This window comes from Ranitomeya imitator, chromosome 4 (assembly GCF_032444005.1).
Source record: "Ranitomeya imitator isolate aRanImi1 chromosome 4, aRanImi1.pri, whole genome shotgun sequence".
NCBI classification, from domain to species: Eukaryota; Metazoa; Chordata; class Amphibia; order Anura; family Dendrobatidae; genus Ranitomeya; species Ranitomeya imitator.
This window is the reverse complement of record NC_091285.1, coordinates 611,146,735-611,165,081: the sequence shown is the minus strand read 5'-3', so window position 1 is coordinate 611,165,081 and position 18,347 is coordinate 611,146,735. Positions and strand designations below refer to the sequence as shown.

The 18,347-nt window shown below is 41.1% G+C and overlaps 1 long non-coding RNA gene across 1 annotated transcript in view; it reads left to right on the top strand.

The window, feature by feature from the left end:
* Positions 1 to 18,347, top strand: part of LOC138674295 (uncharacterized) — a 151,040-nt gene that overhangs the window by 42,399 nt on the left and 90,294 nt on the right. Inside the window, exon 2 of the long non-coding RNA XR_011320585.1 lies at positions 14,204 to 14,421. This is a non-coding gene — a long non-coding RNA (uncharacterized lncRNA). The remainder of the gene's footprint in view (positions 1 to 14,203; positions 14,422 to 18,347) is intronic.

Genomic DNA, 18,347 nt, shown 5'->3' with positions numbered 1-18,347 from the left:
AAAATCCCCAAATAAAGAAAAAAAAAAGAAACAAATACTTTTCCAATAAATACATTCATTTATGTAAATAAAAAAATAAAAAATAAAATGACACATATTTGATATCGCCGTGTCCGCAACGACCTGCACTATAAAACTGTCCCACTTGTTAACCCCTTCAGTAAACACCATAAAAAAACTAAAAAACAAGGCAAAAAACAATACTTTATCTTCATACCGCTAAACAAAATGTGTAATAAAACGCAATCACAAAGACTAAAAAAGACTAATCTAAATAAAAATGATACCTCTGAAAACGTCATCTTGTCCCGCAAAAAACAAGCTGCCATACAGCTCCATTAACAGAAAAATACAAAAGTTATAGCTCTCAGAATAAAGTGATGTGAAAATAATAATTTTTTTATATCAAATAGTTTTTATTGTGTAAAAACGACAAAACATATAAAAATATATAAATTGGGTATTGCTGTAATCGTACCGACCTGAAGAATAAAGCTGTCTTACCAATTTTACCACACACAGAATGTATTTAAAAAAAAAAGGCAATTCCTGAATTGCTGGTTTTTGTTCATTCTGGCTCCCAAAAATCAGAATAAAAAACAATAAAAAAATGTACTGAAAATGAGAAAAAGCCTTAAGTGAGGTAAAATTGCAAAAAAGTGAAATTCCACAATTGTTTTTTTTTTTGTTTTTTTACCATGTTCACTAAATGCTAAAACTGACTTACCATTATGATTCTCCAGGTCATTACGAGTTTGCAGATACCAAACATGTCTAGGTTCTCTTTTGTTTAAGTGGCAAGAAAAAAAATCCAAAGTTTGTAAAAAAAAAAAAAAAAAAAATTAAAAAAATGGCGCCATTTTCCAAGACCGGTAAGCATCTCAATTTTTTGGGATCTGGGGTCAGGTGATGGCTTATTTTTTGTGTGCTGACATTTTTATTGATACTATTGTGGGATAGATATAATGTTTTGATTGCCTGTTATTGCATTTTATTGCAATGCTGCCGCGACCCCAAAAAAGTAATTCTTGTGTTTTGATTTTTTTTTTCTCGTTACGCTGTTTACCGATTAGATTAATTATTTTTATATTTTGATAGACGAGGCATTTCTGAACGCAGCAAAACCAAATATGTGTATTTTTTTTATTTTTGTTTAATTGATTTATTTTGAATGGAGCAAAAGAAGGGTGATTTGAATGGTTATATTAACAAAAAAATTTTTTTTACATGTTTCAATAGTATCTTTTGGAAACTTGAAGCTGCAATCACCTGATTGCTTGTGCTAACATAGCAGGATTGCAATTCTGCTATGTACAGCAAAAATGCTCATCTGATATGAGCGCCAGCCACAGTGCAGTGCTCACAGCAGTTCAGCAGAGATAAAAATAGGGGTCTCCTGGAAACCCATTGGCACCGCATGGTCATGTGACAAGGGTGCCGATGGGCGCCGCTAATGTCACGCATGCGGATTGACAGAGAAATTTAACATGTTAACCTGCGGATGTTAATAGTTACGATTTCACTCATGGCTGTTAGGGGCACACGACAACTGATCAGATCAGCTGTCATGTGCCGAAAAAGATAAGGGCTCAGAGCCAAAGCCTGCACCAAAGAGCGGGAGGTGACCTATGACGTACCTATACGTGATGGGTCCTAAAGTGGTTAAAAATGTGGTTTTATTGAAGAAATTTTCCATTGATATTTACTGCAAATTTGCAATGAACCCCAAATTTGCAATTTTTGCATTGAAATACCAGTGGGTCCTTAGTGAAACCACTTAGCCCACAAGAACAAAAAAGAACCCTGAAAAGTAAAAATAATATATATGATACGTACACTAACTTCTAAACTTTTAGCACTGTTTCAAGATGGAGCATGAAGTAATGATATCTCATTGTTCAGTCACCTAAGCAATAAGATCAGTGATTGGCTGCAGCGGTCAGCTGACTGAAAAGGAACATCCTCAGATTCAACTCCGATGGCATCCCATTGTAGTCACCAAACTTCCACAGCTATTTACAGCTAATTACAGCCCTCCTTGTCTAGGTAATTGAAGAACGGACTGTCATTACTTCTTGCCTAGTGAAGGACAATGGATCGGCCTGCGCTGGAGCAGAGGAGTTACAGTCAAATGAACACCGTTTTTGTCTTTTACGTGCCCTGATTTTCTAATTCAGAGAAGCAATTCAGACAACCCTTTTAAATGTATAAGTGCTATGAAATATCATTTTGGCAAATTACAAGTTGTCCTACAAAAAAAGTCCTCGTACAGCAATAAAAAAAAATTATAATAATGAAAAAATAAGCTAAAGTGTGAAAAGGAAGAAAAAAAAGAAATCTTGTTCAAGTACAAAATTGTCATTCTTCAAGTGGAAGTACAAGCTTCTCATACTTCTTAGAGGCATTTTGCATATTTACATAAGTGCGGGTCTGGTAAAAAGACCCACACAGATGTGTAGAAGTGCGTACCTAATGGCATTTTTGGGGTCTCCTCCGAGAGCAGTCAATGAGTTCTTTTAAATGCTTAATATTATTCATTGACTATACACATCAGGGCCAAAAATCCTAATGGAAATCAAAATATTAAAATAGGAAAATAGAATACATACCGTGTAAACGCGAAAGGTTATCTGTTCTGAACGGAAAAAAAATCTAGGCAGCGATCGCTAAAGTTTTCAAGTATTTTCACAGCACAGAAGTGTGTGGATCGGCAATATGGAAGGAAGACATTTTGACTCTGAGGCCACAGATCTGTGCAAGTCTCCAGTTTCCATTTTACAGTATATTTTCAAAAATAGATTCCAAGTATAAGATATTGTAAAGTTTTATAAACCTGAGCTTCAGCAGATAACGCTCAGTTCATAAATTTCACCACCTGTTCTCGCCTATAATTCTGTAATCACTTACAAGTGTCATTATGTAACAGCTCCCCGCAGCCTTCCAGCAGGAAAGATACAGTTATAAATGCAAATAGGAAGAATAATCTATATCACTAAGGGCCTCCTTCATTAAGTAGTCAGATTTGGGAACTATAACATTCATCCAGAAATAAGTCTGTGTAAAAAATATGGACGCATTCTTGTGTCGGAGCGGTATCAGGGATTCTGAAGAACTCCACTGTCTCACTATTCATTCTTTGGTGGCATAAAATGTCCCAGAGCGTAAAATAATGTAGGAATCCAATTTACAAATTCATATCAACAATGGGACATTATACCGAGGAAATCAATTCATGAAAACCCTTTGGGATGTTCTATACAAAGTTGTCAAATAAAGAAGGAAGATGCATGAAGGTATAGCCGGTCTTTACACGCCATGTTTACACATAATATAGTCATATCTAAAGAAAAAAACCACTATTCGCATCTACCGTGTGCATTATTACATTTCACAATACTCTAGGGAGGATATCGTCTTCAGACTCAGTAATAGCCAATAGATCTGACATAATGTGACATAATATTAATTTAGAGAGTAGAGAAAAGTGGGTCTGCCGCCGCCTTAAGCCTTCTCAACAGTTGCGACCAGGTGAGCACCGTTGCCCACATGCTCCCCTTTTTAGCCATATAAGACCACCTTGTGCTTATTGTCCTTCCAGCTTCCTACCCGAAGATATAAATTTGACCAGTTTGAACCTTTCCCATCAGTTTACATTTTTCCGCTTTTGTTTTTTCCTCCTTTTTTTTTTTCAAGGGTCATAACTTTTTCTTTACTTCTCCATAAGCATCGGCATCAGCCACTAGAGGTCTTATTTGCGGGAAGAATTGTAATTTTGATTGACTCCATTCATTTTTAGTGATGAGCGAGTGTACTCGTTGCTCGGGTTTTCCCCAGCATGCTCGGGTGACTTCAGAGTATTTATGACTGTTCGGAGATTTAGTTTTCTTCACCTCAGCAGCAAGATTTACAGCTATTAGCCAGCTTGATTACATGTGGGGATTCCCTAGCAACCAAGCAACCCCCCACATGTACTCAGCCTGGCTACTAGCTGTAAATCATTCAGCTGCCGTGATGAAAATTAAATCTCCGAGCACTAACAAATACTTGGAGGTCACCCGAGTGTGCTCGGGAAAACCCGAGCAACGAAGTACACTCGCTCATCACTATTCATTTTACCATGCAATGTACTGGAAAATGGGGAAAAAAATCCACGTGAGGTGAAACGGTGTATCTGATGCATTCTTTAGCCTCTAAGCTAGCACTCTTTTCTCCTTCGCAAAACGATTAAAAGAAATCATGGTTTGTTTGGTTTGGTTTTACAGTGAGTAACAAGGAAAAACCCCAACATTTTGATACCAAAGATAAAATGTAATTTTTAATATATATAGTTAAAAGAACAAAGACAACAACAAACACCGTCCACATATAACCATGCTCTCTGAGTACACTTAGTACCTGCCTATCAGTGGAGGTTGGCACCCTAAATACATATACAAGGAATGGCGCCTCCGCTCCTCCTTGTATGACCCTGAATGTCCTGGATGCCCCTATGCTGGTAAGTCATGCAAACATAAGCCCACCAGGTGTGAGGGACAAGGATACCAGGCTTCTTAACAATAGGAAGACATAGACAGGCAAGTATAAGAGGAATACACAAGAAAAAGTGAACTAATCAGCAACAAATAGAATGGAATTTAGATAACAGATAATATCTTGATCAGTACCTCACTAACCTGTTCCTTGCTAAATCAAATCCTGCCAGCGGAGGATGGTACCCTACTTTTCAGCGGATATGGCGCCCCCGCTCCTTTCATTAAGGACCTTAATGATAACACCATAGGCCTTAGATTCACCTTGCATCTCAAGAGAACCACCTTGCCGTTTCTAGATGTCCAAATTCATAGGAACACTGACGGGTCATTGAGTGTCAATATCTATTGCAAACCTATCTTGCTATCTTCCCTAGCACTACATAGTGGATGCTTTCCTGAAACGGAAAGTACTTGCAAGCAGCATAATACAAAGAATAGCAGGTTTACCCAGAATCCTTTGCAGTAGGCGGAGCTATGCAAATCATCTCTTTCCAGCCCAGTCTAATCCACAGCGCTTGGAACCGCCAAGCGTGTAATGCTGCGGATTAGTTTCTAAATTTACACAGCCAACCAATTCCTACCTGTGGACACGTGTTTCGGGCTTTAGGCCCTCATCAGCACAGGGCTGGAATTGGTTGGCTGTATGGAGTGGGGCTCGGTGAGCAAGCGATACATATATGCTAGCCACCTTAGGGAGAGACCCAAGTTGGGCTAAATGTAGCGGGACGAAAGAGACCGAAAAGCCCTCTACTTAAAGGAAATACATAGTGGATGCCTTCCTGAAACGGAAAGTACTTGCAAGCAGCATAATACAAAGAATAGCAGGTTTACCCAGAATCCTTTGCAGTAGGCGGAGCTATGCAAATCATCTCTTTCCACCTCAGTCTAATCCACAGCGCTTGGAACCGCCAAGCGTGCAATGCTGCGGATTAGTTTCTAAATTTACACAGCCAACCAATTCCTACCTGTGGACACGTGTTTCGGGCTTTAGGCCCTCATCAGCACAGGGCTGGAATTGGTTGGCTGTATGGAGTGGGGCTCGGTGAGCAAGCGATACCCTAGCACTTCTTCTTTAAAACTAGTAGTGCACCCGGATTGCAATACATGTAGTCTGAGCCCATCTTTCCCTGTAGCTTCCCAAGCTGAGTGCATCCAAGTCCCCCAACATCCATCGCAAGTTTCCCCCAGGCCGGTAGACGGAATCACACGGAAGGGTATTTTTGGAAATCCACTGCCCCGAGTATTAGGCCCACATTGTCCTTAGCAGCTCAATGCATGAGACTGCTACTGTCACTTCACCCTACAGTACTTCACTGAACTGTCACTTCCAGAACTTGGCACTAACTCTCAGTTCCACATCTCAAAACTGGGTCTGTCATTACAGTTAACCCTGCGTAGGCTAACCCAATGGTTGTTACCCTTGATAGCATGCATCGATATAGAATACATTTTACCATTTTAGACATCAAGGAATTGAACATCACCTCCATTACTCCTACATATGATCTCAGCCAGGTAAACTTCACTTGAATTGTTGCAGTCTTTCAGAGAAGAACATATGTTAAAACATTGTGGTGTCCCCGGCGGCTTCTCCCTGCCAGCTGTCTAGATGGATCTCAGCTTATGCATTCATGTAGGCAGAGCAGTGGGTGAGGAGAAGGTGCCAGGGATCCGCCTGTCCGATAAGTCTACAGTGCGATCTCCGTCCCCGGTGGCTTTTAAAGTATTTTTTTCTATGAAATGTTGCATCATCTCAGAGTCAAATATACCTAGGTAAGATCATACAACCAGTGCCTGATACGTGCTGCCCACAGATGTATGAGCTTACAAATAAATGTGTTTCTCTCATGGCTATTAACTTTCGCCTTGTGAAAAGGGTTTGTCACGGCACAAAGGACAGCTGCATATTTCCAAGAATTGTTATAAAAAAAGTCTGACAGTCCTGGCAAATTTGGAACTTTTGGAAGTTGTCCATGTGCGATTATGAACAACTTTTGCAAATTGAGATTCTGGTATGATCCTAAGTCATGTGACAAGGCTCGATAAAGGGTCAACATTGACTTGTAGGATTGCTTCTTCCAATAGGTGGCACTAGAGTTCTAGCTCTCTTCCTCTCTGAAGAGACAATTTGCATAATTAGCATATTACCCAGAGGAGCATTGCGGCTTTAAGTCTCCTCATCTCGGCATGCTTAGCATGTCGATCTCCGCAAGGAGAAACAATACTTCTTAGATATGTCCAACTTGTCATTTACAGAATTATCAAAGAAGTGGAGGCCTGTATATACACACACAGAAATCTGGTTTGTTTTATTGTCTATTTAGGGATAATCCTGTTAGAGCAGAGGGAACTGAAAAAAAATACCTCAGCAAAACAACTTGTCAGCAGGAACTTATATTGCTTCATCTGAAGCCATACCAAGTGCTAGCAATTAAAGGGAATCTATCAGTAGGAGTTTGCTATGTAACCTGAGGACACGATGAGGTAGGGGCTGAGACGCTGATTTCAGCGAGGTGTCACTTATTAGGCTGTGTGCTGTTGTTTTTGTTCTATGCCAGTTGTTTTTTTTATCAGAAGGAGATTATCCCTTACTGCAGTGGTCCCCAACTCCAGGCCTCGAGGGCCGCCAACAGTGCAGTTTTTCAGGATTTCTTTAGTATTGCATCAGTGGTAATGTGATCATCTGCACAGGTGATGATTCCAACCCCTGTGCAATACTAAGGAAATCCTGAAAACCTGCACTGTTGGCAGCCCTCAAGGCCTGGAGTTGGGGACCACTGCAGTAAGTTCTTCGCTGGTAACCAGGGTAAACATCGGGTTACTAAGCGCAGGGCCGCGCTTAGTAACTCGATGTTTACCCTGTTTACCATCCTAAAAGTAAAAAAAACAAACACTTCATACTTGCCTTCCGCTGTCTGTCCTCCGGCGCTGTGCTTTCCTGCACTCACTGTGAGCACAGCGGCCGGAAAGCAGAGCGGTGACGTCACCGCTCTGCTTTCCGGCCGCTGTGCTCACAGCCAGTACAGAGATAGCGATCTCGTTGTGTTTAACACGCAGCAGCGATCAGGATCCCGCTGTGACATCGCTGGTCGGAGCTAGAAGGCCAGAACTTTATTTCGTCGCTGGATCACCGGCTGACATCGCTGAATCGGCGTGTGTGATGCCGATCCAGCGATGTCTTCACTTGTAACCAGGGTAAACATCGGGTTACTAAGCGCAGGGCCGCGCTTAGTAACCCGATGTTTACCCTGGTTACCATTGTAAATGTAAAAAAAAAAAATACTACATACTTACATTCTGGTGTCTGTCGCGTCCCCCGGTGTCCGCTTCCCTGCACTGTGTAAGCCGTAAAGCAGAGCGGAGACGTCACCGCTGTGCTCTGCTTTACGGCCGGCCAGCGCTGACACAGTGCAGGGAAGCGGACACCGGGGGACGCGACAGACACCAGAATGTAAGTATGTAGTATTTTTATTTTTTACATTTACAATGGTAACCAGGGTAAACATCGGGTTACTAAGCGCGGCCCTGCGCTTAGTAACCCGATGTTTACCCTGGTTACAAGTGAAGACATCGCTGGATCGGCATCACACACGCCGATTCAGCGATGTCAGCGGGTGATCCAGAGACGAAATAAAGTTCTGGCCTTCTAGCTCCGACCAGCGATGTCACAGCAGGATCCTGATCACTGCTGCGTGTCAAACACATTGAGATCGCTATCCAGGACGCTGCAACGTCACAGATCGCTATCGTTATTGTTCTAAAGTTGCTCAGTGTGAAGGTACCTTTACTTGCCTGCTAGACCAACTCCGCCCCCTCACTGATTAGCAGCTCACTGTCACTATACAGTGTACACAGGAAGCTGTGCTGTGTCGGGGGCAGCAGTCTACATACTGATTGTATCACAACTGCTTCACCCAATAAACTAAGTGACACATCGCTAGAATCGTGGTCTCAGCTCTAATATTATGCTGCTTTCAGATGAGGTTGCAAAAACCTGGTGACAGATTCCCTTTAAAAGAAACGTGCATTTTGTAGTTGGTCCTTGGACAGATTTGTCATTCTTCCAATTATCCAGTATCCTGTATAAACCAAACCATGTTCTTTCTTTCATGCCCACCCTGAATAATCCTGCCCGATTCTCTCAGTACATCGATTTACCTCCCCTTGTAATGTATTAATATGTGTAACCTGTTAACGTGCAGTGTATGCTACAACATGTTTATCGTTACAGCTAATGGGTCATAATCAGCTTTAAAAAATTGTGAGTCTGAAATCTTCTCAAGCATGAAAAACACTACAGACAACATCCAGGCCATAAGAATCCATTCCCCCAGGCACGCTATTTGTAGGCCTGCGACCTACGGAAACCAGGTGTGCATTTTCCAACTAAATTCACTTTATTTCAGATTCTTTGTGCAAGGCAAGGACGGTTTTTGCTGAAATAAAACTGCGTCCGCCTACCAAGCAGCAAAGGAAAAAAGAGAAGGACATATTAATAGATAAATAAAAGATTCTCAACAAAAGCGCCATCCTCCCTTCCTGAATAATTTTCTACCATGTGTGGCTAACTTATTAAATAATATGGGGCGAAAAAAAACCACCAAGGCTGTTTGTGACGTTATCAGCACAAATTTGTTGACTTGTTTCGATCAGCATGTTGTTCATATGCACATTGTATTGTTTAAACCCTTATTACCTTTACATTTAAATACTTTAGGAAAGTGCTGTAAGAACTTTAAAGGGAATCTGACACCAGGTTTTGGCTATGTAATCTGAGAGCAGCATGATGTAGTGGCCGAGACCCTGAGTCTAGCCGTGTCACTTACTGGGTTGCTTGCTGCAGTTTTGATAAAATCACTGTTTGATGCAGAATTAGCTGTTGCCTGAAACAGATTTCTTTGTACACTGTGTATAGCCCACTAGCGATAATCTTCTGCTGATAAAACACTGATTTTATTGAAACAACAACACACAGCCTAATAAGTGACATATCGCTGGAATCAGATTAAATAGTAAATGCTGCTGAAATATTTGAGTCCAGTCTGATGTTTTTCACGCACCCATAGACTCGTATGAGTACATGCCGTCCGATACGTGCTGTGAATCACGGCATTCAGCAATTTTTTTTCTCATACCAACTATTATAACATTGGAGCTAGTGCAATCAGATAAAACATCATATATCACTCATCCAAGTTACACGCTGGCCACTCGCCAGTGTGAGCGATAGATACTGAGGCAATATCCTAAATAAACATTTGCATTCAGGTATCATACAGATGACATCTTTTCTGCTAGGTGTCATTATCTTTCTTTTCTTCTCCTTCTTATCCACATGACATGTTGACTTTTCACAACCACGCCTCATGTCTGCAGACTTCCATCTTCTATCTTCTTTTGCAGAATGTCCTGACAACGTGACCTTAAGAATAAAAGTGTCTTTATAACGATCCTGAGTATAAAAAAAAATGTCTGCCCATGCTGTCTCCCTGAATAAATAACTGCTCTTCTCTGTCCTCCCTGCATATATCCTCCACACTGTGCCTCTTATACTACATGGACTCCATACTGTCCTCTCCTATAAACTATTCTCTTCACTGTCCCCTTTCTGAATTATAACTACCATGCTGTCTGCCCTTATTAGCGATAACCATCACTGTCCCTATATTGCGTGACCCCCTCTAACCACAATGCCCACTTTCCTGACACTGCTGCCCAAGAAAATCCCACAATGTTGGACGGTATAGAAATACTAACATAGACAACACCTTTGATGACAATGCCCTATTCAACATTCCTCAGATCGCTCAATTTCCCCCATTCCTGTTGGCAGATATGCAACAGACACAGACTTATTTGTGTGCAGGAGGAGTTTACACTTTTCTGACAGTAGATGGTGATGTTGTCACTGTTATATGCTTAGTTGAATGTAATGCATATACTTGTTGTACTTTGGTTTCACTTTCTTTCTGGTAAAAGGTCCTTCAGACTTCCTGTTATGCTGTATTAAGAAGCTGATGCATGTACCTCATGTTCTATGTAGATAAAAGTTGAATTACCCCATATAATCTACTCTCACAAGTTTCTTCTGCGACCAAACTATGCAACACTTCAAATGTGGATTAACTTCTGATCCACTAATACTGCGTCACTCAATTTTACGCTGATTCAAGGTCATGTCTTTATCTTCCATGAAAAGCTCCAATCATAAAAGAGCAGATATCTCTAATAATGTGGCCACATATTCTACATCATATTGGCTTGCATCAGCCCACAACTTAAAGAGGCACTTGCTCACATCATACATATTCACCTCCATTTTCCAGCCCTGGACAAGTGTGAATCAGCCTTGTTTAGTGCTAAGAAGTTACGGAATCATAGATTATTGCAGGCTCATTTTATACACCAAATGTAATGGGCCATGCCAAGCCTCGTATTGTGAAGCATCTTCTTTTCAAGGCTTGCTCAGAGCATCTAGAATCGCGGCTCACTGACTACTAAATGACTTGTGTTATTGCATATTTCTCACCAGCACTTTGTATGTGATAATGTGGCATTAAAACAGAATAAAAAAAATGGAACATATATTTTAAAAAGCAAAAATCCCAAATAAATACGTTGCAGAAGTATTCAGTCTAATACCATGTTGGTAGAATAAAACATCTTTGACTTCTACTTCCAAGCAGAAGTTCCTCTTGTTCTATTCCTGGCAATGTAGGAGTCAATGAAAATTCCTCCTATTTGTACGCGCTCGTCCTTGCTTCTTGACTTATCCTATAAAATGCGCTTCATTTTGCTTAAGGGTGTCCTCCACACAGTTTAGACATCAGAGGGAATTTTAATCCACCTTTGGAACACATTTATGTGAATTCTTGCCTGGACATGGTCTTATCAATGAATTATAGTCTTCACGGCTAGCAATGAACCACAGATTCAGCTACCTCGCGTAATACGTGATCGGAACAGAGATCGGCATAAATGGACATCTACACATAAATATGAAGCTGCCCGTGTTCCGGCATAAGGCTTTGATATATATAAAATCCATTGATTGAATTAGATTTCAGAATTAAAAAGTATTGCCTGAAGCTGCAACTAAGGAAGGATTTTTGTGCTAAGGTCTATTATAAAAACAAATTACGAGCTTGAGAGTTGACCTATTGTGAACAGCATTGTTGGTTTTTTTTCATGTGATAGATTTGTTCAGAGTTTTATAGCAGTGCTAACTAAAGGTCCCTATCCACAATAAGTTATAGCACCAGTGTTTTTTTTTATTTTACCGCTGGAGTGGGCTACTAATCTAAGTTCCCTGCCTCTAATCTTATACTTACCAGTCGCCATCTTCCTTTGTTATCAGCGCCACTCCAGTCTCTGGCAATTTGTGACCTGCTGTATCACTCTAGTGTTTGCTGGGTGTTCTGGACATATAGGAGCCTGAATGAGGCCAAAACGAGGCCCCTATAGATGTGCACTGAGAGCTTGTGACCGTTACCTCTGATTTCGGGTAAGTGAGAAGTTGTGGTTGCAAGATGGTAGCACAGGGAACGGATCGATACCGGGAACACCTGACACAGCAACTGGTAAGTATAATACTAGGGGCAGGGAACTAATATTAGAAGCACCCCTGTAGTGCTGAAATAAAAAAAACCTGGAGTGGTGCTTTAATGGTGGCCAAGCTCGCCATATAGGGCCTATTATCAAATGATGATGTTGGCATAAATGTGGATAAGGCAAGATGAATTGCCATTTTGTCTGGTCCTCTTCTTCCTGGATTTCACATTGAGTTGCAGTTCAGGTTCACTAAAGTGAATGGAACTTAGCTGCTTTATCAGTCATAGTCTATATACATGAATTGGGGAGTTTCTAAAAGTAATCAGCTGTTTTTCTGGCTCGTATCATCCCTTTTGACAATGAAACTCAACTATACACATCTTTTTTAATCCCTTAGTTTAATCACTTTTTTTGTCCAGTAAACGATCTTCCAGTTCATATTCTCGGATTATAACAACTACCCCTCCCAGTTACCATCACATATTCCATCTCAAGCTATCCATTAATCTCGGCAATGTGAACAGTCCCTCAGGTATTGGCTACATAATGATATGAACCACACACAACCATTAATTATATAACGATTCTCATTGTTGTCTTATGCAACAGTTATTGAGTCTACTCTTAGAGAAAACTATGTAAGCCTAGGTTCACATTTGCGCTGGGCAGAGCTGCGTAGTTCCGTTAAGCCCTGCCCACTTCCACACCTCTTCCATTTATCTCTGCCTACATCGGCACGTGTCCTGCGTACCTATCTTTAACATTGGATACACAGGCCATGCGAATGTATGCAACAAGTTGCGTTTGGCGCAGCGTCAAAACGATGTATGCGGAGGCATCCGCATACATTCGCATGGCCTGCGTACCCAATGTTAAATATAGGGTGCGCAGAACGCATGCAGACGTAGGCGGAGCTGAATGGAAGAGGTGTGGCAGTGGGCAGGGCTTAACGGAGGAACTACGCAGCCCTCCGCAGCTCTGCCCTATGCAAATGTGAACCTGGCCTAAGTGTTGTATAATTATCATGGAAATCTCACTATCACTGACTCTGGACTTGTCATGCAGATGTTCAAAGCACCGTATAGCTGTTACACATTTCACATTGCAGAAAGAAACTGGAAACACTACCAAAGCTTGGAAGATACAGCACAGTGCAAATTTGTTGGGCAGGTGTAGAAAATATGCAGCAAAGTAAGAATCTTTTAAAAAATAGAAGTGTTAATTGATTTTTACCAGTTAACAAAATGCTTAGTGAGAGAACAAAAGAGGAACCAAAGTCAAATCAATATGTAGTGTAACCATCATTTCTTTCAGAGCAGCATCAATTCTTCACTTCACGTAGTTTTTTGAAGGCACTTGGCAGGGAATTTGTTCCAAATATCATGGTGAACTGACGACTGATCTTCTGTGGATGTAAATTTGCAGAATCCTTCTATATCTATATGTTATCCCACACAGACTCGCTGTTGTTTAGATCAGGGTGCAGGACTCCACTTTCTTCTTTACACATATGATACTTCTTTATGACATTGGCTGAATGTGGTGGTTGTCTTGCGGCAGAAGAAAATTACAAATTTGGAGCCAGTAAAATGCCTCCCTGATAGTAGTGCATGAAATACTGTATAAATATCTGTCTGACTAAGTCTACGTTCACATTAGCGTTACGCTAATGTGCGTCGCTGTTGCGTCGGCGACGCAGCGGCGACGTGCCCCTATGTTTAACATAGGAGACGCGTGCGTTTTTTTGGTCGCGTTTTTCGACACGTGCGTCGTTTCCGACGCTAGCGTCGGACGCAAGAAAATGCAACAAGTTGCATTTTTCGTGCGTCCGATTTTCGTCAAAAAACGACGCACGCGTCGCAAAACGCAGCGTTTTTGCGCGCGTTTTGCGCGCGTTTTATGTGCGTCGTGCGTTGCGTCGCCGACACACCGGCGCGCAACGCAAATGTGAACGTAGCCTAAGCGCAGCCTACTGTTGGAATCAGAACTTGCATGTAACCATGGAGGCTTCACCACCAGTCTTGTTTGCTATGATGCATTGCTGGCACTCAAACAAAATGACTCTGTGAACCTCAAAGGATATTTAATATCATTGTCCATGATGTTTTTTCCACATGTAGATGGCACAGCGCACTTTTGAGCTCAATGAAAAATCCAATAAGCAGCTCACAAATTCCTGCACATGGGAGCACAGAGGAAAACGCCCTATTCTGAAACATAATGGTGGATGAGTATCTTCAATCAAGGCAGAGCACACATCGTCATTTATTGAAAGGCAGTCGACTCTATGAAGTGGTACGTCAGCGACTGTACCACTAGATACATGACCAGGTCTGAGGTAAGTTGACCAAGAAATGGACAGCTCGATGTGTATTGTTGTTTTCTGGTCATATACTCTCAGGCATGGATATCTGATAGTACAAAATACTAAAATAAATAGTGCAAAGGAAAAGGAAAAGCGGCAACAGTACTGGGGTGGCATGTGCATTAGTGATGAGCGAGTGTGCTCGGATATAGCGTTATCCGAGCATGCTCGGGTGGTATCCAAGTATCGCAGGGGATTGATTAATATGTTCGAGTCCCCACGGCTGCATGATTCATCGCTGTTAGACAGTGGCAACACGTACGGGGATTGCCTGTTTGTTGGGTATTGCAGCCGTATAACATCCATCGGGACTCGAACATACTACTCGAGCCGCCGCGATACTTGGAAAACACCCGAGAATGCTGCATGCTCGGATAACGCTATGTCCAAGCAACTCACTTAACACTAATGTGCGTTTGTCAAATTTGATTGTTATTATAGATGTATAAAAAAAAATCATCAGTTAGTGCCAGGCATACCTTGTGATGTCAGAGTTAAATGTCTGTATTTTTTTTATTTTATTTCTCTTGTACTTTTTAACACAAAAAAGAAACAACCCAAAATTCCAGGTATCTTGCTTGACCAAAAAAGCAATAGAGGCGAAAAAAATCAGTGTTGGTGTGTTGTGTATTTATGTCAAATTAGATTAATATCACAGGGGTGCAAAAAATGGTTAGTTGGAGACACGCACGCTTTGTGCGACAGTAATCTAAGTATGACCAATAGGCAATTTACATGGGTGTTCTTAGGACCTTGTTGATGGCTCATGTATGATAGCCCATTCATTTTAAATGACCCATTTAGCCCTCACGCAAGTAAACAATAAAGGGACATGGAACTCATCAGAGTTAGCTAATCATTGGTTTGTAGACTCCCGCTAATCCTATATTTATGACCGAACCATTCCTAAGCTATTGAAAACCCCTTGAGCTTCTGTTTATCTGAACACATCGTCTGGTTTGACATTTTCATCTTAGGAGACAGATGAAAGAAGAGTTTGGTCAATTAAAATACCGTAAATATTAAACAGTTTATTAATTGCAAGATCATTTTCAACAAGTAATCATAGTCCATGAGAGGTGTGCAGTATATGAGATGAGACCACCATTCATTGCACTAGTTTCATACTGAACTTGATATATGTCCTGCCTGCAGTAACTCAGCTCTCCACTGACTTCTTCTAGATGAAATTCAGAGCAAGGTCAGTCCAGGAGAGAGCCTGTTCTGAGGATGAGGCGTACATTTCCTTACCTCCGGTTTTATTACCCTTGACAATCAATAGATAAATTTGTGGCTGCTACCAAGGGAGCCTTCTCCATCATAACTCACATCAGGTGGGAAACCCAAAGGATAAATCTGTCTCGGTGTCACCGGATTTCACAAGTTTTTGAAAAGAAAGCAGTAAAAGGTAAATCAATGGAGGAGACATTGTGAGATTTGCAGTGTTTTATACTGTTGTGTACTGTGTCTGCAATATTTTACAGGCCGGCTTTTGTAATCCAGTAACATACAACTCTTCATACTGTTTTCATTCTGCGAGTGCTGGACTTAATCTCAATATTTAATATTGTATAAAATTCTGTACATCTATATACTAAAATGATAGGTATGAATCCAGCCACAAAATTGTATCACCTTTTCATTAAAGAACCACTCCAGTGTTATTTTTCTTGCACAGCTGGAGTGGTGCTTTAAATGTAAGTAATGGATAATAGTCGTGGAACTACTGCGCCATGGTCCAAGGAGAGCCTGGTGGGGTGTAACTAGAAGAACACCTGACTCTTCACTAGAGCCCCTGATAGTGGGGTTAGATTTGGTTCCAGATGTCCACCAGGTGCTACTCCAGGACGAACCTTGGATACACGGCAGCTGACCCCCAAGATCACAGAGCTGAGACGGCTGAGAAAGGGAAAGCTTGGCTGGTACAGACAGGTACGGCAGGAATACAGGAACCGCAGGTGCTGTTGGGTATGGCTGGTATACAGACAGGCACTGGCAGGTGCAGGAAGGTACGGCTGATATACAGGTGACTATGGCAGGTGCCGGCTGGTATACAGGTGGGAATTGTGAGTGTAGGCAGGTACTGCAAGTATAGCTGGTATACACATATCTACTTTACATCAGCACAATTGTTGAAACATAATTTTTTCTCTCTTACGAAGTTATCAGGGTGAAAAGTTAACTATCGATTTCAAATTTTTCCAACAAAATTTACAAAACCATTTTTTTTAGAGACCACATCACATTTAAAATGACTTTGAGTGGTCTATATAACAGAAAATACCCAAAAGTGACACCATTCTAAAAACTGACATATTGGGTACACCAGTAGAAATCCCAGAGGGCACAAACTGACGCATTTCGACTAGGTAGTCTTATTCATGAATAAGACTACCTAGTCGAAATGTGTCGGTTTGTGACCTCTGGAATTTCTACTGGTGAACCCAATATGTCCTTTTGAAGAACATTGAATAAATATGAAGTTTTACCTTTTTAATCAACACTGGAGATCTCTCTTCATTTGTCTCTGGTAAGAGAAGCGCCCAGGACCGGGGCTACTCCTTGCGTGTGGTGCTTTACAGGAACTGAATCATTGTGGAAGAAAAAAACTTCTTTTTGTACAAAAATTTTACTTTAGATGCAATTTTTTCATTTCTGCAAGGGTAACCGGAAAAAATGGACTGCAAACATTGCTATGCAATTTCTCCTGAGCATGCCGATACCAAATATGTGGAGGAAAACTACTGTTTGGGCGCACGGCAAGGATCGAAAGGGAAGCAGCGCCATTTGACTTTTGAATGCAAAATTTGCTGGAATCATTAGTGGACGCCATGTCATGTTTTTTTGAGAGCCTCTGATGTGAAACCCTCCATGAAGTGGCTCCATTTAGGAAACTAGACCCCTCAAGGAACTTATCTAGATGTGTAGTGAGCACCTTGAACCCCCAGGTGCTTCATAGAAGTTTATAACGTTGAGCCATGAAAATAAAATATTAAATTTTTGGTTCTTTTAGCCCCAATGTTTTTACTTTCATAAGGGTATCAGGAGAAAATTGTTGTGCAATTTTTCCTGAGTATGCAGATACCCCATATGTGGCGGAAAACTACTATTTGGGCACATGGCAGTACTTAGAAAGGATGGAGTTTGGGAATGCAGATTTTGATGGAATGTTCTGCAGGCGTCATGTCGTGTTTATAGACCCTTCCTGATGTGCCCTAACAGTGGAAAACCCACAAATGACCACATTTTGAAAACTAGACCCCTCAAGGACTTTATATAGTTGTGTGGTGAGCACTTTAAACCCACAGGTGCTTCATAGAATTTTACAATGTTGATCTGCGAAAATTAAGAAAAAATATTTTTCCCACAAAAATATAGTTTTAGCCCCAAATTTTTTCATTTTCACAAGAAAAGCAGGAGAAAATGGACCTCAAAATGTGTAGTGCAATTTCTCCCGAGTACACTGATACCCCATATATGTTTGAAAACTACTTTTGAGGCACAGTGCAAAGCTCAGATGGAAAAAGTACCATTTTGGAGTTCAGATTTTGCTGGACTGGTTTGAGAATGCCATGTTACATTGGTAGAGCCCTTAAGGTAGCAGAACCCCCAAAAGTGACCACATTTTACAAACTACACCCTTTATCTACAGGTGTAATGATGATTTTGACTCCATAGTTGTTTTACAGAAACAAGCAGTAGTGGATGTTGCTGAGTGAAAATTGCAAATTGCCATTGTAGCACCCAGTAAGTTGTAGTGCCCAGCTCATGCTTCTGGAGACATGCACCTGTAAATTAGGTGGGCTGTCATGATTCGCAACAGAATTGCCAAACATGTGCTAAATGTGGTTTACGCACACTGTGGGGGTCAAAAAGGAGGGGGCATTTGGATTTGAGCA